Source organism: Falco naumanni, chromosome 4 (assembly GCF_017639655.2).
Source record: "Falco naumanni isolate bFalNau1 chromosome 4, bFalNau1.pat, whole genome shotgun sequence".
Taxonomy (NCBI): domain Eukaryota; kingdom Metazoa; phylum Chordata; class Aves; order Falconiformes; family Falconidae; genus Falco; species Falco naumanni.
The window spans coordinates 45,784,414-45,811,001 of NC_054057.1; the positions used below are offsets into that span (position 1 = coordinate 45,784,414).

A 26,588-nucleotide genomic window follows, 5' to 3' on the forward strand; every position below is an offset into this window, starting at 1 on the left:
TGAAGGGATGGACTGGAGCCAGTCTGAGTCCCCAGAGACCCTTCTGCATGCCATTTTCATCATATTAATGTAAACACATGAGACTCCTCTTATAAAGTACTAAAAACGTAACCCCGGTTTCTAAACAACCGCCCAAAAAGGTTTCAGTCTGGACTGAGCCTGTGTCCAGTTTGAAGATGGAAAGCTTTTGACTCCTTTCCCACCCCACCCTTAGACAAACCTGCTGCAAAGGGGCCACTGAACCCCAAAGTCACAGAAAATTTCTCCCCCCTCCTGTCCTCTGCTGCCCTGGGAGACCCAAGCTGGAAAGGGCAGCGGCAGGACCCTTGCCCTGAACGTTACCAGAGTCCAGTGCCCGAGGAGAGCTGGTCCCACATTCCTCCTCCTCCCCATGGCAGCACACACAGGGCACCCCAAAGCCCAGTGCCACCCCCATGGCTGCTCATCCCCAGGGGGACCCAGTCCCTTCCCAGCCCCAGCTACCCCATGCTGCCCACTGCGGGACTCAGCATCACATCCTAAGTAAAAGATTGACACCAATCCCAGTGCCCTGATTAGCAGACCATCTAATCCCCGTGATGTCAGCAGGGTTTTGCGTGGCAGGATTTGGTCCACTGCCCTTATGCAGGTGCTGCTGAAGGGCTTTAGGTTTCATTTCCCTGTCTTCTGGCTGGTAGCGGGCGGGAGGAGGCTGCAGCATGAGCCTGCAGTAGGAGCCTGTGCTGGGGTTTTAGCCACCCAGCAAAATTCACAGCCAAGTTTTGTTTATCTTGGTGGGAAAATGGGACAGAAGGGTGTTTCCTGAAAAATGCAGAAAAATCCCACCATGCAGATCCTCTTTAACTACACAACATATATATGCATATATGTATGCATTTGATTATATCAATGTCTATAAATATATATATTGCATTTATACTGCTTTCATGCTTCCTACAAGCACAGTTTCTGGGGCTAACACAAGGTAACGTGTGGCAAGGGGAGGAAAAGGAGAGACAGAAGGAGAGGAAACTGCTGCCGGACACAGAGGCTCTCCTCTAACCTCCATTTTTTACACTGATGGAATGTACCCAGAGACTGTTTCTACTATTTAAGGAAAAAGGTTCCTATACAAAATCCTGTGGTTTTGAAGTGATCCTTTTATAGGCATAAAGAGATTTTTCCACATCCCTCTGTTTGATTTCTTTTTTTACTCAGACCTGGCTACTCAAGTAGATGCTTGCAGAATATCATGCACTGGAATCAGACACTTGGTTCCTATTCTTGGTACTGGAGATCAAATATCTCACCAGTTTACCACATAAAACCACAGGGATGCAAAATGAAGTCAGTTTAGCTGCAGGGCAGTGCAAGAGAGAGTTGAATTTGGTCCTGTACCCATCCTGAGGGATTCTGAGCTGGCAATGCCCCATCACAGACTTGAATCTACTGTATGTTCTGCAATGGCATCGCCATAGTCATCTCATGCTTCTCAACAGTAGTGAACAATGGCATCTGTAATCTCCTCATTTGGAAATAAGATTAACTGTATGTTAACATTGAGTTAATAACATGATTTTTTAGGGTGTGTAGCCTAAACAGCAGTTGGATGCAATGCACAACCTGCCCCTCGCGCCGGGACCTGAACGCTCATCTGTCCCAGAAGTGGGAGATGTGGCATTCATGTCTGTTTGGGCCCAGAAAACAGCCAGCACACCCTGCCTCCTGGACAGTGAGTTGTCAGCAGCGGTGTGGGATGGGGAGGTGACGGGTGCCTGGGCTGTGGTTGTGGATGCTCGTGCAGGAAGACTTAGCCAGACAGCATGCATCACCTGCGGGGTCTCAGGTGTGAGACATCCAGCCCAAGAGCAGATGAAGAGAGGAAGCAAAGCAAATCTTAAGGAGTAAGCCCACAGACACCTGAGAGCTTCCCGAGTCCCTCTTCATGCATCAATGTCCCTGGGAGCATCTGGGTACAAGTGCAAAGCTGTGGACCTGAAAGCAGGGTTACACAGCTCAGTGCTTCATGAGGACCAATACAATCTTTAATTTATTACTCCAGACCATAGTCATATACTGTGCTGGAGGTAGCTTTTCTGCACAAAAGTATGAAACAAGGGATGTACAGAGCCTCAGTAACCGCTCAGTGCCAGATGTCTATTATCTCATCACATACATATGCTGCACAGCGATGCCGGCAGTAATACTTTCCTTCACTACCACAGAGACATGCCTGGTACCACCAGTTTGCACCGACATAAATAACAACCTGTCCAAGCATCTTCCCAACAAGAGCTGGGGGAGGGGGGAGCAACATATGTTCCAGATGGAAATACAGCCGGAGGTTGTGCCCTCGGTAACTTCAAGTTGTATAATTTTATCTCAATGCCACCTGAGTGGGAGTGATTCCTCCACAAACTGCATCGTATTTGCCTGCTTGCACACTTACTTTTTTATGAAAGTAGGAGGGCTGGTAATAGGGACGGTGACAAAACTACTGCAGAGCAGCTGAGACCCCCAGTATATTGCAAAAAAACATTAACCTGCTACATGGTTCCCCCTTGACAGATGAGGCATGTACTCTACTTTAAAGTCATGCAAATCTCTGACTTCAGAAGAATAAATCCTGATTTACTCCCACACTGAATGAGTGGAAAATGCTGAAGTTGGATTTTGGATCAGTGGTACAGGTCTCAACTCTCCAGGTTTTGAGGACTCTCAACTTGAAATCATCTTTTAACTGCATATGAGGCCACCATGGAAAATTGTGTGATCCAGCTATGTTTCCAGCTCATCTAGAAGGAATGATTAAGGACAGGCTGAAGAGATATTGACAGAACGGGGATGGAGAACTAAGTGATGCCTGCCCACAGAGGGACAAACTCATAGCACTCTCCCAAATTGTGGGTGGTCTATTGTGCATCATTCTAGTCAATGAGAACATTACACTCATACATGCAAATCTAATTTGAAAAACCACTATTCAAACTGAACAATGAATGTATTGTAACCTCATCATTCGCACACACTGAGCCTCAGCCATCCATTTTTCTCCAGTACATAGTAGCCTCTTCAAAATCCTGCAATTTGATTTAAAAAAAAAAGAATGCCGTGGGCGTAAAGTTAGCTTAGAAGTACACAGACCACTGATGACTCTGTTCTCATCCACACAGAGCATAAGGCAACCAGATGATTTATTTTTATTGGCACTGCAGGCAGATAAGCTTCCACTATTATGAAGGAGAGAAGTGCTGGCTGGCCCGGGCTGTCAGTCAGAGCACGCCCAGCAGAAAGACTACAACCCCCAATTCAATAATTACAACCTCCTCAAGGACATATTGCGGAGGCAGGCCAAGATCCCTGCTTCTCCCATTGCACGCAGAAATAACCAGGAGTGGTTCTAGTCAATGAAGGACTGGGACTGTTGTTGATTTTTGTAAATGTTGTAGCATGTCATGGGACATCACGGCTACGCTGCAACTGAGTCAAAATGTCAAACTTAAAATAAGAACTAAACACTGAGGCTGAAAAATAGAAATCCTCTATAAAGGTGTTGAGACCTGGTGCCACAAACCCCCCTCCCAGACTTTGGCAAGGCAAGGGCAAGGTAGAAGCTCTGCTTGGAGAGCTGCAGTCCTGGGGGCTCACCAGCTCCCAGGGAGGCTCATCAGCTTCTCCTTCTCTCAGGCAGGCTCAGCTCCATGTGCCCCCCCGACAGTGCTTGTCAAACCTCTTTGCAACTCCCCGCAGCCTGCCCTGCTGCCCACCTTGACTGCCTCACTGCTGTGCTTCACCTCCCGCCTGCCACAGGCAGGGAGAGCAGCCTGACACTGTCCTCATTTCCCCCCTGCGACCACTGCAGCAGGGCTTTCCAGTGTGCGGAGCTCACCGTAACAGATCTTTTCCCTTTGGCTGTTGCTCTCCTGGTTTCTACAAAACAAACGTTTTGTCATCACCTGGATCTGGAATTAAGTGGACAAACTTTTGATGGATATTCCCACTCTTGTTGGATTGTGGCTCCAGATCCTACCCTTCCCTTGAAGGAGACCTTGATTATCATGCAAATGACATTTTCACCCCATTCCTCTGAGATCTCAAGTGGGAAATGAAATTTTTTAAAATTAAAAATTGCTAGAGAATTCTAGCAAGTAAAATGACTATAAATACAAAAGGATGATCAGGCATGAACATCAATGATATTAATAGCCCTGCAGAATTGCTCCATAGCTTTGAATTTCAGTGTTGCAGGTCTGTGTGCCTCCACAATTGTACTCACACTTCTTAGACAGTAGCATCATATTTTGTATCCCCTTCAGCTGAGGATGAAACAAGGTAGCTCTCCTGCAGCTTCAAGGCCAACAATGAAAAAATCGTAAAGAGTAAATCATAGCTCTATATACACATGCATGTTTTGGGCATGTCTGACAGCATCTGCAGTGGGGAGAGGAACTACTTGAAGTTTTGTGACTTAAAAACGTTCTTCCCAAAATAAGGGGCTTTGTCATTGTTTTCTTAAGTCACTTGTTGCAGGAAAATGTTGCTTTTGAACAAGTTTTTCTCCAACGGAAGTTTCCAATTTTTGAAAAACAAAATACCTTGAGACATTTGAATTTCATTTGTCAGTGTCTGGTATCAGGTACCTAACAACTTGAAAAATATCAAGGAGAGTTGTTCCTGTTTGTTGTTTTCCCCTTGTTTGTCCCTCTGCCTTTACCCCCAAAGCCTTTGCAGTTGCCCATGTGCCTCCTGCCTTTCCTGCATGCCTTGCTGAAGCAGTTCACACCGGAGCGGCACCAGGAGCACAACACCAGCGACCCTCTGGCACAGCCTGCATTTTGGAGAGGGATGAGCATCCTCCCGTGCCAGCTGTGCAGGGGAGCAGCTGCACCCTGGATCACCCATGGGCACTGATGGGCCTCCCCAGCTCAGCCCCTTCAGGGGGTGCTGTGTCCAAGGGCTGCTTCTACATTCCTTCTCATCCCTGTTTTGCAGCCAGAGCTTAGCAAAGGTCTGAGTTTCCTTTAGCTGGCAGCTGGGCGTGCTTGGTGCTTTCTGCTGCTGGTATTGAAGATCAGGCCTCAGAGGGCAATGTGCTTCCCATGATGAAATCTCGTTGGAAATAGTAAAGATCTGAGGGCTCCCTCAGCCAGAAAATCAGATCCGGCTTACCTGAATGTCAGGTCATCTGGGCTGGAGTTAATAAACAGCTCGGAACAGAAATGGACAAATAGTGATGGATTTGCTCGTAGCAGCCTGTGAGGTTGCTTTTCTGCAGGGTATGGCTCTTCATGATGCCCTGGCCACTGCTTTATGGCTCCTGCTGCCCTCCCCAGCAGCCAGCACTTGCCTGGGCAAAGGGCAGCTGGTGCTGGGGACGGATCCATCTCACTGTATGTCCCAAGCCCATGGGGACTTCATGGTCTTGAAACATCTCCCCATCAGGACTGGGAGAAAGTGGTTGGCAGTCACATGCTGCCAGAGGCAGATGGACAGACCACAACCTCACCAGCCTCCTCTTGGTGGGAAATGCAGCTAAAACATCTAACTGGTTATTTGTACCTGCAGTCAGCAGGCCAGGTCCCGCTGCTGCTGGGCTGCCAAGTACTGGGGACAGCAAACTGTCTTGTGCTCCCAGGGTCGTCCTACCCACATCCCTAACCACATGGGCAAAGTCCTTATTTCTGCCTCCACCCCAGAAATGTCTGTAGAGGTGGGAAAAGGTGGATTCTGCTAGGAAACCTTGGCATATGGTAGCTCTGAATATGCCAAACTGCTCGAAGAGACAAGTCCCTTCTCTGACTGTATGCCCACCTTCCCAGAGAACCTCACACATCTGCTTTCCCTGGGCGCGTGCTGCCCAGTACGGGGTCTGAGCACCCCCATGCTGAGCTCAGGGTTTCTTTCTCACATGGGAGAAGGGAGCGGACCCCCACACGTGTTGTGGGTTAGTTCTGGGACTGCCTGCGCAGGCAGGGCTGTGCCCAAACTGTCAGGAAGCCATGCAGTGAGAATACCTCGCTTTGAAAGAGGGGACAGGGACAAAGGCGAAAAATGCAGAAAACCCACTGAAAATATGCCTCCTGGTTACCATGGCTGTAATTCTCCTCCTAACCCCGCACTGCCACAGCTGAAAGAAAAAGAGTAGCTGGTTCAAGGCAGCCAGGAGCTCTGCCACGGGGATGCCGAGGATACATGGGGAGGTGGCAGCTGTTGTGAGGTGCTCCTCCTGACAGGCACTCGTTAGGGCAGTGCTCCTTCCCATGAATGTTTCAGGGCCCTGGCATGCCTGGATTTGGACCCCTTCTGCTGCCAAGGCATGAGTGCCCCCAAAGCAGGGACCCCCCAGCTGCACCCTCCACCCCGCTCCTTTTGGGCATCACACAATGAAGCAGGTGCATTGGGAAGGGACCTCTGGAGGTCACCGTGGGACTCAGGTCACCAGCCCTTATTCTGTTTGCCCACCTTCTTCTAGTCAAAGATGAGATTATTCCCTTCAGCTGCCAGAGGCTGAAAAAAAATATGACTCAGATCTGATTTTGTACCACTGCAGTTGGATTTTCTGTCCTGTGCAGAGGAAACAATGAAAGGTGAAATCCCTGTAGGGAAGGATTTGCGAGATTCTGTGGGAAACTGGTATTACAGATAATTGTTTCCTGCTGAGGGGATCTAACAGAACTTTGCAGAAAAGCTGCCCTTTTCAGCAATATCCACTGCAGTGTACCTAAGCACACAAGTCTCTCTCTGACATAAATATGCTCCGCTGCATGTTTTCCTGCTGCACCTGACATCTAGTATTGGTTAATTCCACCAGGATTTCCTTTCAAAGACACACACCATAGTGTAAATGATAAACTTGTCAAATCACAAATGAGGAGAAATGGTGGGTGCTTTGGCCTCTGGAGCACAAAGACTTGGATCCTTAATGGAAGCTGTTGAGACTTACCTGTTGAAAATGTGTAGGGAAAATTTATTGACTATCAGAACAAAATATTCCCTCTTAAGCAGACTTATACTGCCAGAACGCACCAACCTTATTTCACAACGTTTGGATGAGCATAAAAAAGACACTTACGAGCAGCTCCTTCTTGGTATCTGGTTCCCAGTATTTTGAGAATATGTCCTTTATTTCTCCCTATTGAAGGTACCCTGTTACAATAAGTTATCATTAATAGATTAATAAATATGACAGTTGATGTAATACTAGCTTTTACCATTTGTATACATTCATGGATATGTTTGTACGCATCAAAAAAATATCCATTTTTTTCTGTAAGCCAAGACACCTTTGGCAAGCTACTCTGAGCTGCAATAGTGTTAACAGTTGTTGGGAGAGTGAGTCCTCAGACAAGCTGCCCTCTTCACTCTTCCACTGAACGTACCAGAGTCAACTAATGGCACATGCTGGATTAGATATTGCTGTCCACTGCACAAAGGTCCCTTGCTCAGCTGCCTCTGACAGCTCTGAACTTGAAGCAACAGAGACTTGACCAAGACAAAAGAAAACTTCTGCTTACAATTATTACAAGAAAAAAACCAAGAGCAGTGTGACTGTTTTATTAATAGCGCGTTTTGCTGCTCCCAACATTTGCAAAATCTGTGTATCTGGCTCTCCAAGAATATTACTACTTGGACCTATTTCATATGAATTGTGAAGGATGAAGACATTCCTGAAAGCTCACTTGCCAGCTGTGCTGCTCTGCCAGCGCCAGTAATTTGAGAAGGAAGCATGGTCCCTTCGAAACATGGATTGGAGCATGGCTGGAGGACGGGGCCCAGCCAGATACATATGCATGGACAGATCTACAGAAGATTCATTTTCCATCTCACAGTAGCCCTCAGTCTTCCTTCTTCTGCTGCTCTTTCCTGCTGAGGATGCATGTAGGCAGAGAAGACACCAAATCTCATCTTTGAAATAATTTCAGAAACATGCCTCCTCCTGAAGAGGAGCCAGCAACAGAAGGTTGGAGCTGGAAGGAGCTCAGATCTCGTGTTTTCCTTACATGTCTCAGTAATAGCTTTATGAAAAATCGAAGCATTTTTGCAGGACTGAAAAGTGCTGATGGTACCTGGTTTAACATGATAAACCTTGCTTGCCATCCCAAATCTACTGGCTATCAGATCAGCTCATCTGTTAGATTGGTGTGGTGGCTGCCTGACATCATCAGGAGTGAATGTGTTACATCGATTAAGCCTTTTACAGTCCAGCATGGATTTAGGTAAACGGCAGTAACTGAAGGGCTTAATGAGAAAAACAGCTTGCACGTGTAGAGCCCTACCTGAGACATATATTTGAAAAGTACAAGTATCTGTTACACGGACCTCTAACTGCTTTATCAGACAAGAGGAGAAACCTGGCAAAGCTTAATGTTCTCATGGCAAGACACATGAATGCAGTTGAAAGACGCCTGTCAGATCACCCAAACAGATGGCCAGGCAGTGGGAAGGGGTGTTTCCACCCCAGGTAATGAGTTCCCAGCACACGTGTCTCAGCTCATCATTGGTACCCCAAGAACTTCCTGGGAAGTAATTGGCTTTTTTGGGAGTAAGGTGAATATAAGGTGTAGTAGAAGAGAAACTACACTCTCTGGTGATCCCTGTAAATCACTGGACTTCAATAACCAGATTTCTGTAACTATTTTGAACTCTGTCTTGAGCAAAGGGGCACATGAACAGGTATACTCTGCAATGTAGTAGAAGAGTTGGTAAATGGAGAAACTTTACGCCGTGTTAGTAATGAGTTTAAGCTGTTCTCATGCAGCTTTATTGATGGGTGGCACCATGAGTGGCTCTGAGCCTGGCATCCCATGACCCACCCAGCTTCCACACACACAGCAGCTGCCAGACTGCGGAGTCCACCTGGCTCCACCAGTCCCTGTCAGACCATCAGTAGCAAGGGCAGTGGAAGCGGGAACATCTGTTTTCTGTGATACATATGTCCATCGCTTCTACCCTGGACTCTTCTTAGGGAGGGAGAGGAGTGCTACATGGGGGAAAATGTGCTCAAGCCAGGCTAGTGGCAGCCTCTTCCCTCATCAGCATCAAGTCATCCTTGTGCCATAGTCATCGTGACTCTGGCTGCAGAGAGCCAGCCAGCAGCACCCCCTCCATGGTGGTTATACCAACGAGGAAGAGCAGCACCAGACACAGTCTGAGCAACAGCACCTGCAACTGCTGAATTCAGAGCCCAGGGCACAGTCACAGAGCATCTGTGTGATGCCAAACACAGCCACCTTTCCTGCAGGGCTGGATGGCAGAGAGGTGGGAGGCAGGCTCTGGCAGCCAAGCCCAGCTAAGCTGGCAGCACCTAGAGTCACCCCATTGTGGAAGTCTGGGTTTTTTAAGAGACTCTGGGAAGGGGCATACAAAAGGGGGAACCTAAGTCCTTAGGCAGCTGTGAATGGCTGTCTTGGATTTAGGCACCTAAGTGTTTTTTTGGACTTCATCCCAAACACTTCATTGAGTGAGTGTTGCATTAACAACAGCCCAGTCAGAGGATAAGCAGCAACAGAAATGCTCCAAGCTGCTCTTTCAGTGCATCCTAGGATGTGAACAAATGATCACTGCAGAAACAGCTGTACTGGGTTATGGTGTCATTACCCCTAGCTGTTTCCTTCATCATTTCTACAAGGAAACACCCCCCAGCAGAACTTTCCTCACTGGCTTCACTGCAAAGCCGTCAGCCTAGTGCACTCCAGAAACCTAGCCAGGCTAGTACCACTGGGTTGGTGTGGAAAGGGATTTGCATCTCTCACTATCCCTGCATCTGACACTGTTAAAGAGGAAGATGGCTCCTGGCGGGTAGAGGAGGACAGCATCTTAAAGCAGTATTGTTATTTCTGTGATGATTATTTGCCTTTCCTTAAATATGGAGTGGCCACTTGTAAGGACCTGAGCTCTGCACTGAGCTTTGCAACTCGCTTTTCAGCTTCTTTTCTGAGATGTGTCAAGTACTGACATGGTTTGTGGTACTGCTCATGACCACTAAGCTCATGTTGAACAGAAGGCAGACCGAGGCTCTTCTAGAAATGATGGGAATTAAGGGGTAAGGCTGTGTGTGCCATTTTTCACTTAGGCGAGCGTACTCTGACTTGGGAGGATACACAGTCTCAGGTGAACGCTGCCTGCAGGGCACAACAAAAGGCAGAGCTGAAGTAAGAAGACTCATTTCTATTTTAACTTTCTCCTTGGAGCGGATGCAGCTTGGCTTCTCTGATGTTGCCTGGCTGGCTATAAGCTGCATGTGCAGGGGAGGTTTAACCTCCTTTCAAACCACAGTTCATTCGGAGGCTGCCTGGCTGCTTTTCTCCCAGAGCCTTCCCCAGGACAGGCAAGGCACTCAGAACAGTTTGAATGAATGATCTCCTCCTAGGTTCAAGTCTTCCTGAGGTGAAAGCAGGTCTTGTGAGGCCCCACCCCATCTGGACAGAGGGGTGTGGGACCCCCAGAGCAGGGACTTTCCTGTGTGGATGGCTGGGCTTACGCAGGGTAGCAATACGATTAAAGAGTGCATGGTATAAATGTGTCGCAGCATCCTGGTCTTTAAACAGCCTGCCTCCTAAGGAGAGCCTGCACGGCACTTCTGCATCACAGCGCTGCAATATGTCCAAATATCAAGGGTGAAGCTTGAGCCAGTGAAAGAAAAGATGGGATAAATTAAGGCTTCCATGGTGGCAGTTTCTGATCCAAAGCACAGAAAATGCGACAAGGTACAGGTGTAATTTCCACTGGTGAGTCAGGGGCTGCATAAATTGCATAAAAGGTGGCCTCAGAACAAGATAACCTAGTAAAATGCATATGGATGCCTTCTGATTAATCTGAATGAAGCTTTGCCTAAAAACAGTCTCCTATTATTTTGATGCTTGGTTCCATTTTCTCTCTGGTCCTGGAATGAAGGAAGGAAATGGAAGAATTCAACTTTACAAGAAAAGCATTTTAGTATGAGAGCTTTAATTTTTCTACCTTCCAAGCAGGATTTCTTTGTAACATCAGTATCAACTTCTTCAAGATAATTAAAATATTTCAATGACTTTCAAACCCAAATACAGTCCCTGCAGACCTGCAAACCTTCATGGTGCAGGCTGACATTCTGGTGTTGGTGCTGTAATCCTTTGCATAGTTGCTGTAACTTAAAAGGTTATTGAGCAAAACTGTGTTTCTCTAACGCTGCTCAGATAACCTCTTGGCAAAAGTACTCTTCCAAAAAAGCGTCTGCCCTCCAGTCCCTCCACAAGCAATTCCAATGGAGAACAGGTCAGAAATGGGGATGACAGCAGTATCTGCAGAAGTGCATAACCTGCTGTAAAATAATCTGAGAGCAAGTAAGAGTTAAATTCAAGACTAAAATGTATGTGCATAAGGCAAGTTTATTACTGTGGGGCTAAAGACACAACCCCACTCACTCCTCTAAACCTGTCCACCAGTGGGTGTGGGGGGAAGGAAAGAAGCTTGGCAAGCATGACTCTGTGCAACAGAGATGCTCTGCACAGCTATATTTTTCTTTTTTTGAATCCCCACTTGAAGCAGAGGAGTGTCTGTACCACCCCCACAGATAACAGCACGCTCCCTGTGTGATTTCATAGCTTTAAGTCAGGCATTTGGAAAAGATTTTTTCTATGAAGAATGGATTTGAGTCATAATCCCTTGACCCCCCGGCCCATTCAAGACGGCCGTGACATGTCATTGCTCTCTGATAATGATTCTCCACACTGCCTCTGCCTCCTCCCGTGGCGGTGAGCGGGGGGCGGGTGCGCGTCCCTGGCCTTACTCCAGAGCTCTGGGATCTGTGTAATCTCCAGTGTCAAGATGTGTTTGGATACGGAAAGCCGCGACACTCTGGTATGTATCAGATAGATAACAGGAGCATCCCTTCGCCCGAGGAGACAGATGCCTGGTGCTGGGTGTTGAGCTGCTGAGGGCCTGTCCCTCTGTGGGCTTTCTGCCTGCTCTTTAACCCTGGATGACAGCCACATCTTCAAGGGGCTATTCTTTGGAGGATAAACATAGCTTTTCTGGTTCAAAAATTACAAGCCATTCTCACATTTTTTCTCTTTAACAGAGAAGGACTGTAATTTCAGCTTTTTGGGTGAGGCTTTTGGTGGGAACGCGCTGGCATGAAGGGGTCTTGCAAACTCTTGTTGCACTTTTTGAGTACTCCTGTTACAGACAAGACTTTCTTCATGCTCTGCCCTTGCTACCGGGCTCAACTTCTCTCATGAAAAAACTCAAACAACCTACTATAGATAGTTGTCTCCCCTTGATTTCATAAAACCACCTCGTGCAGACCTACGGGAGGGAGGGATTGTGTCAGAAAGGACAGCGCTGCCTTCTGAAACATACGATTTAAAAATCAATGTTACCACAGAAAAAGCCAAAATTGGTGAGTTAAACTTGAATAGCTATTATTTCAGTCTTTATGGAACTAATAAGAAATACGCTACAGAGCATTTATAAAAGCAGCTTTTTTACTGTGTGCTGTGGTCGGTTTTGTATTAAAACGCACCATTTCAGTGATGGTCCCTTCTCCCTTGTGTGAACCTGCGCTCCGTGGGGAAGGGCTTGCTGTAGAGGCTCCAGCACTAGCAGCACCCAAAGCCACACCGCTCAAAGCATGGTCAGCGCTGTGGGAAGGGTGGTCACTCAAAGGCATTTATCTCCTGCTTCTGAAGACAAGCAAGAGGACTATCATGCCAATAGCATGCCTAGAGCTGCCGGCCTGACTGCCCGCCCCGCTGCGTGCCGCTGCCTGGCTGTGCACAGGTCCCTCAGCATCTCCGTGCCTCTCTAAACGGCAGCGACCAAGGCTGGGGGAAGGGGGTAACCTGCTCCAGGGCAGGTTTCCTTTACTTTCCCAGTAATTATGGTCTGGCCAAAGCTTGGAAGAGTGTAATCCCTCTAGGCTCTATTTCTTCATATTTACTGCTGTAATGTATAGGTTCTTTTGCCATTGGTATATGTTTTTGTTTGTTCCTTACAAACCTCAGGGCTTCAGTTGTATCGTACAGCAGTGACTTTCACAGCCTACTTGTATCAGTGAAAATAAATAAGAATCCTTTTATCAGTACTGTATTTGCCATCTTACAGGGAATTTTTTATACATATACATTCAGGAAAGGGAGGAGACATTCCCAAACCACCTCTCCTGTTTCTACATTACTTCACATACCTTTATCACCCTGGCCTCGTGCACCTCCTCCCCCAGGTGCCCTGCTATTTCAGATGCTATTCTCTCAGATAAAGCTGCTCAGCCTACTCTGTGTGTGTGCAGATTAAATTTTCTATATTGCTAAGCATATGTTTGCAGCTGTTTTGAAGATGAAGTTGCTTTCCTTTTTTTTCAGAGTAGATTTGCAATTGCTTTCATGAAAAGGGCAAAGATTTTTTTTTAGCTAATGCCTGTGGGCAACCTAGATTTGTTCTCATCCTTCACTGTAACTCCAGCAGGTCAGTGTCTGAACTTGCCAAGTACATCTGGAGTCACAGTTGGATGGTACTGAGCTGTAGCTAGAAATTTGGTGGGAGGACAGGGTGCATCCTCCTGCTTGACTAGACCTGATATCAACAGCTATCAGGCATGACCTGATGGGCTGCTGAGTGTTGGCTGGGAGTCACTGAGTGCTCACAGGTAATGGCAAAGTGGGCATTTCCCTGGAGATCATCAACATCTTGTGGTAATACATGACATCTGACCAGGGCTTGCTCTTCTTTTACCTTATTTGAAGTGTGTTTTCTACCAGCACTAGTCCACACAGTGATGTTAATGGGACCCACAGCTCTTGCTAACCCCTGCTTTTTGAATAGAGAAATCAGGCTAAAACCTTGCCTGCGCTTGGAAAAAGACCTTTTCCCAGCTGCACACCTCTCAGCCGTGACCCCACCTCCCAGTGTCTGAGACTTCACTCCCTAATGAGTGAAGCCCACATCACTAACAGGAATGACAACGTGGCAGTCACAGCTCAGCCTCCAGAGGTACCCTCCTGGAGATCAATGGGGCTACAATATCTGTGCTGTACCGCTTGTGTACCCTTGTACATAATGCATCAAATCTATATTACTTTATTAAGTCAATGTAGGGATTAGCCTTCTTTAGAGTGGCAAGCATCCAAATTTTAAACTAGGAAAATAGGATAGATCCAACATCAATATGCTCTGCTACTGGGTAACTATTCCTCTTTCATCTTCCCCTACCTTTGGGGATGACCCTCTCCCTCCCCAGGCTCGACACCTTGCTGGGAGGCCAGCTAGGGCTCCTAACCCTTCTAGAGAGCTTTTCAACAGAGCGACTGTACAAATATTTTGGTCAGGAAACTCTCCTGAAAAATGAGGCCTAACTGTTCTGTTCCTCAGCTGGGTGACGGGGCTAATTACTGTGATAACTTCCCATCTCTCTCCTGGGTGTTATGATGAGAAACTCATTAATATTTGCTGAGCATCCTGAGCCAAGTCCTTGAGTGAAAGAGCTGTAAGGATTATTTTAACAATATTTAGCACTTCAAAAGTTTTGGAAGCACTACTTAATTTTCCCAAACGTAAACCAGCTAAATTCTGATGGCTAATTTGTGTGCCACACCTCTTAGCCTTTTTGGCAGTCTTCACAATGTTCGGGAACACACAGGGTATGGGTGTACACTTCCTCTGTGGTAACTAGTCTTATTTTTTAGCGCTTTTTTCTCATTTTTTCCTCCCTCCAGCACACATTCACATGTCATACTGTAGGACTCTGAGGTATATCCAGCAGACATGATAGCTGAGTCTTTACATCTAAAGGAAAATATTCTCCATCAGTGCACCATTACTCCTCCCCATCAGCCTGGGGTCCAACACCTTGCACAGACACCGATTGTTGTGTATTAAATTGTCCTTGCAGAATGGTCACCACCCGGCATCGTCAACTATTTCCCTCTATTCAATATACACCCATCCCATCTGCTTCTTTGGGATGCTTAGGAAGTGATAAAGTAGTTCAAGAACTGAATCCCCAAATACCAGGTCAAAATACAGCCAAAGAAGCACCAAAGAACTGGCAAATGAAAACATACCCTCTCCCCAGCAATGCTTAGTGTTTCCCTTGATGTAGCAATAAAATATCTGAAGCTCCTCTGTTCCAAACTAAAAAGAGGTGCCAATTCTATAAACAGGTGATTACTGGCAGGATGGGTAATGTGACATGTTTTCTTGCAAAAGGGTAATAGCTGTTTTGTTTATGACTAGCATCTGTTCTAAGAAAGTTTAATATATCATGGCTGTAACATGCCATATAGGACGGACAAGAGGAAAAAATAAGCATGGATTTAATAGCACATCTGTGGCTAGTTAGTTATGGTAAACTTCAGGTATGTGGTGATTTCAGTGTATGTTCCTAAATACATTCCCGGCAACTGGATCTAAGACAAAAACTGTTACAGTCTTTCAGGGAATAATTAATGCACCTAGTCACTTCAAACCACACCAAGTTATGAAGAAATCTGATTGATTTCAATGTAAAAACTGCTAATGTAGGATCACCGCTGGAAATGAGGCTCCAAGCCTTGCAACAACCTGTGTAGGAATGGCAAGAAAGCTTTGGCCCCAAGCAGCAACACTGACAATGGGATGTAAAACATAAACAGTGGACTCAGGGAGGTTTTGAGGCCAGAAAGAATTATAAAAGCATAAAGGAGTAATAACTTGCACTGAGCAGAGCAGGACTTCCCAGTCACTCATCACAGCAATGGCACGCAGCAGTGCTGCTGCTGAAGAGCTGGCTGGTGTGCAGCATGCCTGTGTGTTTTTCCTTTTCCCTTCCCTGTGCATTAATTCATCTGTATTTCTCCCATCTGGCCTGTCTCTCATGTTTGTGTGTTCCTGTTTTCCACGATTTGTGTCCATAACGGCCACTCACGCAGACTTGCAGGCGCTGCGCCGTGTCTCCCGAGGAGCTGGGCCCTGGCGTTCCCTTCTTGCCCAGGCACACAGTCTCGCTCTACCGTGTCCTGTGGGAGGCTGATCTGAACCTGACCGCTGTGGCACAGGGAACGGCGCTACTGCTTGCTGGGTTTGTGCAGCCCCTCTGTGCTCCTGTCCAGATACCCACCTTTGCCTCATACAGCCACCACCAGCTTTTCATTCGTGGCTTCTTTGCCCTTCTCCTTGCTCCCTGCAAGCCATGCAAAGCAGTGGGGCAATAACAGCTCTCTCTGTTGTCCCGTCATGTCCCCCTGCCCCATCACACTGATTTTCACCCACCTCAGGAGTCCTCTGTAGCAAAGCAGAGGCTTTATCACTCTTTTCTCTTCTGCAAACCCCATCTGTACACTCCTCTCACAGCCATATGTAGTTCTTCCAGACTTTTTGAGGCTGAAGCTCTGAACTGAAGAATGTGTGACTATGGTCCCTTTCTCAGAAAGAGCCAGGAGAGGGAGATCTCAGGTGGCTGCAGGACTGTGGGCTTTGCAGGGGAGCAATCAATGCTCTATCAATTGTGAACTTTTACTCCGACCATCAAAAAGCAAAATCGTTTTCCTGCCGCCTCTGTTTTTCTTCATCTTTGCCCTTCTCCTGGCAGTCACAGTCTGCATGGCAGTAGCTACCTGAGACCACAACCCCATTTACCTGGACACTGAGTTAAGGCAAAACCAGAAGCAACATCTGCCCAAAGACTTTGCTCTCTAGCAGGCACAGGACAAGACACAGCAGGAGCAAAGGGAGTCCCTAAAAAAAGCCTTGCTGCTGCTGAGGAGCACAGCACTCAGGCTTCCCAAACAACTGACTGATGGCTTCATGCACTACACCAGCCCCCTGGGCAATCCTGCTTGGACAAAATTTGGGGCTGCCAGCTGACATCGGTCATTGTGAATCCAGCCCAGGACATCCCTCAGATTGTCTCAAAAATCAGGCAATTTGCTTTCTGGTGTCTGACTGTGGAGCTTTGTTCAGCCTGGGTTTTCAGGCTTTGCTCTTTAACAGGAGAGCTAGAAGCACAGGTGGCAGTTTTCTTTTTTTAGGAGGAAAGCTCTGTTTCTCAACTCAAGGTCTTTTGACTTCACTCAGGGGAAATCTTCAGTGACTGCAGGTCTCCAAACAAATTTGCAGAAGTGCCTTCTTCCAAGGGCTGCACCTCCCTTTGCAGCCTATGAAGTGTTCTCAGAAGAGGTGTAACAAAAAATACCCCCAGGTGCAGAGAGGCAGCTCTGAGGTGTGCTGTCCTCTATGCTTTTATTGTACTCTCTGCAGGCTGTGACCTCCTGAAGACAAAAAGTTGTCCCTTCCCTTCACCTTGACGTTGTTCAGTAAATTATCCAGATTTCCTTTGCTGGAGTGGCAGCTCCAGCCTGTGCCGTTCCTCTTCCCAAACCCTAAAGCCAGTGCCGCAGCAACTTCCCCAACAGCAAACTGAGAGCTCCAGCAGCAAGGACCTGCTCAGTGTGGTGCATTGTAACTGCCCAACAGGGAGAAAAAACTTTTTGGCTCAGGAAGGAGGGCTGTAAACAGGACTCTCTCCTACAACCAAGGAGAGAAAACAGCTTAGAGCTGCAGCCATGCAGATGAGAAAATCATCCTGGAATTTTTTTCATACAAGACAGTAGAGACAGGTATTTAAAAAACCCACAACTCCCAATTTGCCTGTCAGACTCAAGATATTAAAATAATAAACTAACTTGTGCCAGCACGGTTTCCTTGATGGAAACCCATGTTATCGTCACACCCACAAGGAGCTGCTCTGTGACAAACCCTAAACTTTCTACTGATTCACTGTGTCAGGTACAAGGCTTTACCATGGGAAAATATGGGAGTTTCCCAACCAGCAAAGCCATGGAGAACTCTGCAGGTGCCCTGCAGGGACGGGGTGTAAGGTGTCTGCACGGGGTCCTGCTGGAGGTCCCCTTGCCACCAGTGGCATTGCCCTTGGTGGATGGTTCATTTGTCAGCAGCTGCAGGCTCAGAGCTTCACTGCTGGAAGACAAAAGGAGATGTCCACAGTAAAGCAGGTCAATGACAATTACTCCCAGCACCCTACAAAATCGGGGCACCAGGAAACCTGTATATGGTTCTGGGCTCTCCTGCAGACTTCTTTGTGACCTTGGACTCATCAAGTAACTTCACTGCCCTTGTTTTCCCGCTATTAAGTAGAGCACGTACTGAACAGGACTCAATTTATGAACATGTGTAAAGCACTGCCTAGGGTAAAAGTCAGTTAAGACATAGTCAGCAGCTGATGGACGCAAGCAATTACTGAAGTAAATGATTCACAAACACACTTTTTCAAGAGTGTCATTAAACCAAAACAGATTTGCAAATCATTCACCTGTTTCTAGAGGCTGAATAAATGACAGGGAGGGGAGACATGGGGAAGCAGCCAGCCAGCAACGCTTCAAAAATGTTTGCAGATGTCATAGAGAAAACCATGGAGAGTACAAGCCCTTTGGGCATGCAACTGGGTGCCAGCGGGCACAGCGAGTTTCAAAAGGGTATCCTCTGGTCCCTCTCCATCCTTGAGGGACTCCAGTCTTCCCTTCTGCAGATTTTCCTTGTGCTGAGCAATTTGATGTCTGTCTTCTCAGCTGAGCCATGGACTGAGCTCAGCTGCAGCGAGAGAGAGGAGGAGGTAGGTGCCTGTTCAACTTTACATATAAAACAACCTGCCTCATGTAAGGGCATATTCCTGGCAGACCTGGCGCTGCCGGGGCAGGCTCCTGGCTCAGGCCCTTCTGGGTTACCTCTCTGGAAGGATGCAGTGCCTCTGGACACGTCCTCGACTCGGCTTTGCTGTGAAGCGCCCAGGGAACAGACTGTGATGGGTGGGCTTTGGTCCCTGAAGCTAACCGGGGCTCGCCTTTTTTAGCTTGCAAGTGCCTCACCCACGCTTCACCGATAGCGCAGGACATCAGCTCCCCAGCGCACAAGGCAACGTGTTTACAGGGATGGGTTCAAGGAGGATCGGTGGATCCCGGGCTGGGAAACCAGCGTGTAACGCCTGCGAGGGCTGCTGCCTGCGAGGGCTGCTGCCTGCGAGGGCTGCTGCCTGAGGCTTGCTGAGGGCAAAGCAGCGCTTCCCCGTGCCGTGAGCACGGCTCCGCGGGTGGGGATCTGATGCGCTGCTGCCCCGGGAGCCGCCCCGGCCCCACGGTGCTGGGGACCCTGCGGAGCGACGCGGGCACCGTGCCGCGGCCACCCGGGCTGTGCCAGGGCTGCTCTGCGCGGGGCCGGAGCGGGTGCAGCGGGAAAGCAAAACCAAAAAACCAGGGCAAAAAATGAACAAAAAAATTCAAAAAGGGGAGGCGGGGGGGAGGCAGGGAAAACCTATTCTGCAACGTCTCCCCGGTGCAGTGACCAGCGCTACCCGGCCGGGATGCGCCGAGCCCGCGGGCGGGGCGGGGGGGCGGGACGGGACGGGACGGGACTGGGGGGGCGGGACCGGCCCCCGCCCCGCCGCGGGCTGGCGCCTCCCGGCTGCCGCGGCCGCTGAGCGCGGCGGCCCCAGCCGCCACCGAGGGTCCTGCGGCGGCCGCCCGGAGAGGTGAGTGCCGGCGGGGCGCGGCGGGGGCAGCGGGCTGCCGGCGGGGCGGCGGGCGGGCGGGCGGCGGGGCTCGGCGGTGTCCCGGGGCGGGCGGCAGACGCGCGGCACCGGGGGGTTCCCATCGCCGCTCCGTGCGCTTTGCACCTGCTCGCTGCTCTCACCCCCGTCGCCCATCGCTCCCGAGGGCTCTCCGGGCCGTCCCGAGCCCTGCGCAGGGCCCGCTCCCCTGGGGACCCCTGGGCGGCCGCCCGGGCAGGGTGGTGGCTGCCGCTCCCGGGAGCCGCTCACCTTCGCTGCCGCCCACCGCCGTGTGGCACCGGGGTCGGGAACACCAGCTGCCGCCCCTCCTGGTGTTTATTCTCATTCTGGGATTTACAGAGTGGTCAAGTAGATCTTGTGGGTTATTTCCTTTTTCGTGGTTGTTTGAAGCCGTGTACTGTTGCAAAGGAGACAAAAAAAAAAAAAAAGCACCGTTATGTCAGAAGGAGATCTGTGCTGTTATGTCACTTCATAATTGCCTCAGAATTACAAATTATGGCCTTAGTCTGCTGCTGGATCTGTGCCAAAGGACTCTTGCATCTATTAAGGGTTTGGAATTTTTTTTTCCCTTTCTTTTTTGTCAGGAGTCGAGAATAATGGCTTTTTAGTGGCCCGGACCCTACATGTTAAGTTACTTCAGCATCTGTAAGTGAAAATGCAATGTAACTGTTCTGAGTAGTCAGTCTGATCCACACAGTCAAGTCATTAAATCTTGGTTAGTGACAATGAGAATTGTGTCCTGCCGAAAAGTATTCAGCTATATTTCTTTGCATGGGCTGAAGCATTTTCTCTTTGTTGCTTTGGAAGTTCGGATTCTGCCCAGAAACACTGTTGCTGTTTGTGGGTAACAGACACATGGAAAATAGCAACTTTCCAGCTTCATATAAAGAATATCAGACAAATGACAGAGAAGGGCTCTGCAGTTCAGAGATGCAGCCACTGTGAGAGCCCCGAACTTGTGCCAGTGCTTAGTTTGTAATCACAGAGGCTAGATCTGCCCTACCCTGCTATGCTCTTGCAGTCCTACCACTCACTGTGGTACCACTTGGAGGAAAAAAATTGTGATCCTGCTAGCTATCCCCTTTGCCAAGGATGCAAAGTCCACAGGAGGTCAAGGTGGGCTTCTGCCATGGGGTACAGAAGCTGGGCAGGGCTGTCTCTCCTGAGGCAGGATGCTCTCCTAAGCAGTGCCATCGGGGCATGTCATAATACCAACTAAAATACCAATTTAGTGTGTTGTTTCAAAGGCTGGGCCCACTTCTGCATCCTCCATTCCTATGGTAATGTTCAGGATTTCTCCATGCTGCAACATGTATTTGCCAGCTCTTGGAAAAGACGGATTGTTCCGTCTGCCGGGCTGTGTGTATCAAGTGGCATATTACAGTAGTATATTGTTCTTTAGATGCATAATTTCACTGGCCTCTTATGACCTAAAAAGCACACAGAAAATAAACAAGGGCATATTGTTCAGTGGGAAGGATGCAGAAAATTCTTCTGCCTTAGCTGTTAGTCAGGGGAAGATTACATTTAAGTGTTTCTCCTGACTGTCAGAGAAATGCCATGGCACATGTGAGCTTGGGTTTTGCCAAGCAGGCTTTATTTCTGAACTTCTCAGTCACCTTGGAATTAGTTACGAGTGCGTAGCAAAGTCCTGCCCAAATCTCCTCTTCTAATTAATTTGGCCAGAGGCCATCCTAATTAACCTTGAGGGAGTTCAGGGGTGGGAGAGCTTGGTATGAAGCAATTGTTTTCTTCTAATTTGCTGTTCACAATGTGTTGACCAAGCCACGAGCTGCATCTCTAAAATCCTCTGGGTCTCTTGCTGAAGCCATTACACTGGTTTATTTGTTTTTTAACAGATGTTGTTTTGCACTTCTTGAGTGGAAAGGGTTATCTCACTTTCTGCAACCTTGTTATTGTGCTTTGTTTCAAGAGCTAGTGGTCTCAGGCTTGCTGGGGAAGCTTACTCACCAGTTCCAGCTATGAAGGAAGGGGTTGGTCAGCCTTTCAGCTGTCTTGCTGTGATCTTAAGGTCTCCGTGTGAACTGGTGGCATCTTTTCACATCTACCTAGAGATAACTCCGAGTTCTCTTGGTACTGGCAGTGCTTGTAGAAAAGCAAAATCAGCAGCAGCCTGTTTGTTGCCCAAGTGTATTACAGTTAGGCTATTAATAGCATCTGTCAGCCATAACTTGGACCATCTCAAATGATGGGGCAAGGGAAGGGGTTTTGAAATCTGAGCTAGTAAAAAAAAAAAAGAAAAAAAACTATAAAGGCTGAGTTCTGCTTTTTGAAAGTGCTGAGGGCACCCTGCAAGTCCCCATGTGTGTGACAAAGGGGGAAAAATTAACAGCCATTTCTGAAATTTTAGGATGGTCCCTCTTTCCCTGTCACGATGATGGCTGCTCACCTTGTTGGGTCAGGGGGCTGATCCGTGCTCAGGAGCCGGGTCACCTTTCTTTCATCAGCCTGGGTTTACCTTATGGGTAGGCAGCACTACCCAGCACGTGCAGTGCCTCAGCAGCACGGTGGCACTCGCATGTAGGCTTCTCGAGCATCTCTCTTATTTTTTTCTACACTAACGCATATAAATGCTACTTTGGCATTTATTTTCTGGTAGAGCAAGGGGTCGGGGGGGAAATCCTGCTGAGACTACAAGGCAGGACACACAGATGCAAGAAAGGAAGATCAAAGGCATCTATAATACAGGAAGAAGCAGAGGGTCAATCCAGAAGAAAGGGCATTTGATTATACATACAAGGGTAATATAAAAGGGATAACAACACAGGAGAGGATGGTAGTGTCTGAAAATCAGTAAACAAACAGATGTGTCAGACTATGCTGAGAATTTATTTACTCCAGCAGACACAATCCTTATCTCTTTGAAAGAGGAGAAGACCACACCAACCTTGGAACGCCTCCACTCCCAGCCACGGTTGTGAGCGGGAGAAAGTGTTTGTTTATGGATCTCTCCTCCGTGAGTCCTGGCCTGATGGGCCGGCCTGTCCTGCTGTGATTAGTAGGATGTTAATGTGTGTAATCCTTTTGATCACGGAGCCCTGGCTCTATAAGTCATGTCACTGTCACCTCAGAGAAGTTCAACTATGTGATAGATCCTTTATTAAAAATTTGTACTTTGAAAGATTTAATACGGTTCTTGTTGAGATCCTTTTTTTTTTTTTTTTTTTTTTGGTTTGTACAGATGGAGAGCTTTTCTGTTAAAAAAAAAAATGCAAACAATACTAATGATCCATGTAGTCCCAGCATTGGAGTACCTTATTAGCACTTTGCCCATAGGTATTTTAGCTGAGATGATCAGCTCTTAACATTTTGATTTTAAGGTATGAGCAACGAATGTGATCCCATGTGCTTTGTTCCACCAGAGTGGATTTTTCCATACTGAAGTGTTGTAAACAGCATAGAAACATTTGTCGCAGTCCTAAAAAATACTGTCTTCTGCAGTTCCTTTTTGGGAGGGAAAGAGTTGGCTAATTACGCTTTGTTTAATAAATGTACTATTTTTTTCTCCTGTTGTGACAAACAAAAGCTGTCATTTGAGGAAATACACCATATGCTGCCAATTGGTGTAAGGACTGGTTATATCTGGAGCACAGAGTAGCAGTGAGTGCTCTTTAACAATTGCTCCCTCTCTGAAAAATATCTGGGCTGTTTTCAGTGGAGTAACGTGCTGCTCTGTCATCGGTGAAGCAAGCTGTTGATATTTTGAAAACCAGCTAATATGAACAGTGGTATCTGTGCATGCACGGATGTTTCCTCTCTCCTTTTATGCATTTGCTTCTATTTGGATGCTTATGAGCCTCAGCAAATCAGTGCTCAGTCAGGGCTGGGTTGGTCCATGGCATATTTAAAAATCAACCATATTTCAGATGCAAACTCCCATCCATGAAGTCAGACACGTATTTCAGCATTGTGTGAACCCAGTGCTCAAACACCCACATTACTTAAATCAAAACAAAAAATCTAGCGCTCTACCATTTTTTCTTCATAAATCTGAGAAGGCAAACTTTGAAATACAACCTGAAACCTCCTAACAAACAGGCTGGCAATGCCTGGAGAGCAGCTGTCACTCATTAAGGTCTCCCCCAGGAGATGCTCTGCACTCTCTCTCATGCCACAGCGGGTTTGCTGATGCATCTGCACTGGTGAGATACAAGACAGGAATAACTACCTACTGAGAGTTAAATAAACTCTTTAAGACTTTCTCCTCTTCTCCTCCCCACTTCCTAATTTTATGGGAGACACGTCATATCATTAATTTATTCTCTGGCACAGTTCCTCAGTGATTCCAGTGAGGACTTTTTGCTCAAGGAATGCAAAGAGGATGTGAGCTGCAATTTTCACTCTGTGTGAATCTCTGTGTTAGAGAAAAAATGTGAACACTCCTGCCCACAGGTAATGAGGGTTAAACACAAAAGCCCCCAGATTTATTTTTAATTTCTGTGATATGAATGGGAGAGACTGACCTGGGAAGACATGTGAGGCCAACATAAATTTGGCTTATCTTCCAGTAATGACTTTGGCACGTCTTTGTCCCATCTAGTCAGCAGCGATGATTATGCATTTAGCACTAGCAGATTTGTAGCCCTCAGTATGGTGTTGGCTGTAATGGGAACTTTCTTGAAGCTTTGCCTGGTGCATGTCTGTGATCTGATGTGGGTCCTTTGGTCAGGACCCCATTCTCGTGCCTCTACTCTGCTCATTTACTGCCTCTTCTCTGCTTGGGATCCTTCAACATGTAGTGTGTCTCATTCTCCCTACCCCTCCCATGCCTGGAGGAGAAGCAAAGTTTCTGTTCGGACTGAGTGGTCCTTGCCACCTCCTCAGGCCTGCCTGCCCTTGGCACCCCCTGACTCTTCCCTTCAATGCAGACGATGTCAGGGAAGGTGGGGGTAAGGCAGGTCATTGGTGGCATTTTGTGATAAAGTGATTGTTCTACTTTAGACTGTTGTAGCAGGGGAAAAAGCCACACTTAATTCGAGTGAGGTAGCTATTTGTAAGACTGGGAATCTTGTACAGAGGAGTTTTGCTTTTCTTGGAAATGTGTGGGGTATGCCAACAAAACAATACTGTTTGGGAGGGGAGGGAGAGGAGGAATGTCAAAATGTTTATTTTCCATCCCAAATCCCTTGGTTCTGAGGCAGGATCTGCTGCACCTCCACCATTCCTGATAGATCTTCATTTAGCCTATCCTTGAAAACCTGTATTGATGGAGATTCGTAGCCTCCCAGCGTAACCAGTGGTTAACTATCATGGCTAGACAGTTCTTCCTAATATCTAACCTAAATCTCCCTTGCTGTATGCTAAACCAGTACCTTCAGTTTTCCACATCCACAGGGAGCAGGACGGGATTATCACTGCCTTTTAGCAACCTGACATATTTAAAACTTGTTATCATCTGTCATTCTCTCACCCTCATTTCTCCTCCCTTTTCCTTCAGCTAAACAAGCCCACTTCTTGTACCTTCTTCTCCAGGGGTCACACTCCCTAAACTTTTTCATCATTCTTGTGAGGAAGTGGCAGGGAGCAGCATCTTGCTTGAGGCAGGGCCCAAAACTGGGTGTAGGGCTGAGAGGAGTAAAGAGCTTGATACATGATGCTCCTCTTAGTATACCTCTAAGCGTATTCACCTGTGTGTACCAAGCCCTGCACTACTCATGATGTCTTCTCTCTTTGCGGCTCCAGTCCCCTGGAGAATCTTTTGCCATACCACTCCATTTTGCACATTTGCATTGCATCCTTCTTCTTCAACGTGGTGCTTTACTCCTGCCTGTATTTAATCTCAGTCATTCATTTCAGACTGAGTCTCTAATTTATTAAGATGTTATTCTAATTGCAATCCCTGAAAATGCTTGCAGCACTCCCTACAGATTTGTAATTGTAATCTTTATTTTAATTTACAAGGCATTAATGGAAATACCGGATAGAGCAAGACCCCAGGCACAGGCTTTATGTGTCTTTTCAGGTCGACATTGAATTTACTAACTATTCCTTGAACACAAATTCCAAACATTTGTATACCCACCTAGAGTAAATTATACCTAAATTGTATTCACCTGGTTTGCATATAAGACTATCACATGCATCCATCAAAAACTTTCCTCATTCCAGCGTGCGACTTCTACTGTTTTTTCCTCCTTGGTCAGTATGCTCCTAACTTGTCACAGAAGAAAATTAAACTGATTTCATCAAAAAGAAAGTTAAATTGATTAGACTTAATTTGTTCTTGACAAGTCTGTGTTTTCTGATTTTTCCTAACTTTATCATGTGGGAGTGGATGCAGCTGCAGTGTGGGGTGCGAAGCAAGGGGATGGAAACACCACTGCTCCTCGTGGATCGCACACTTGTTCCTCCCGCTCCGTGATAAATCAACACCTGTTATAAGTATTTGCAAGGGGGTTGAATAATAATTTGTCTGAGTCAGTATCAAAGCCAGGCTGTTTGTTCTACGATACCTCAGATCTGTCTCCTTGCCCCTTTTGTTTGAAGTTAGATAATATGTTTGCCCTTCACCCATCCTTTGAGAATTTCTAGGAGGAATTTACTCATGGCTTGGAGGCTGCCCGGGCTAGTTCTCTACTGCTTCCTTACTCCTAGCCCACGCTTAATTAAGCCCTGCCGAGCTGAATACATCCAACTTACATTAATATTCTCTAATCTCTTTTTCCTGTGTTCTAGGCTATCTTTGCGTTAAATATCTAATATTTGATCATAGTGAACATTATTGTTGAAGGCTTTTCAAGCACATAAATTTTATCTTTCCAATGGAGCGTGTGTCTGGAAGCCAGTGAATGTGGTGGTGTTGTTTCTGCAGTGGAGGGCAGGGGATGGCATGCTGGGGCAACTACACGCACAGCACCCCAGCAGCCTGTTGTTTACAGTCCCGTCTGACTTTATTGTCCCAAAAGAGATGAAATGATCAAGGTAAAAGCCTCATTTAATGTGTTTATTTCTTATGAGCTGTCTCATATGCACATATGCAAAACCAGAGTGAGAAAACAGGAGCAATTACAATGACCAAAGACTTATTCTTCTGGGATGTAGCTGAGGGTTATATTTA

General features: G+C 47.2%; 1 protein-coding gene across 5 annotated transcripts in view; it reads left to right on the forward strand.

The window, feature by feature from the left end:
* JCAD (junctional cadherin 5 associated) overlaps window positions 1-26,588 on the forward strand; it is a 66,523-nt gene that overhangs the window by 14,184 nt on the left and 25,751 nt on the right. Inside the window, exons 1-2 of one of the 5 annotated variants that reach the window (XM_040591064.1) lie at window positions 19,398-19,471; window positions 20,095-20,155. The exons of 1 other annotated variant lie outside the window; for it this stretch is intronic. The gene's annotated coding sequence lies outside the window, so the exon portion shown is untranslated. Of the gene's footprint in view, window positions 1-19,368; window positions 19,472-20,094; window positions 20,156-26,588 lie in introns of those variants that run through there. 3 more of the 5 variants (XM_040591070.1, XM_040591065.1, XM_040591069.1) reach the window with 3 other exon arrangements.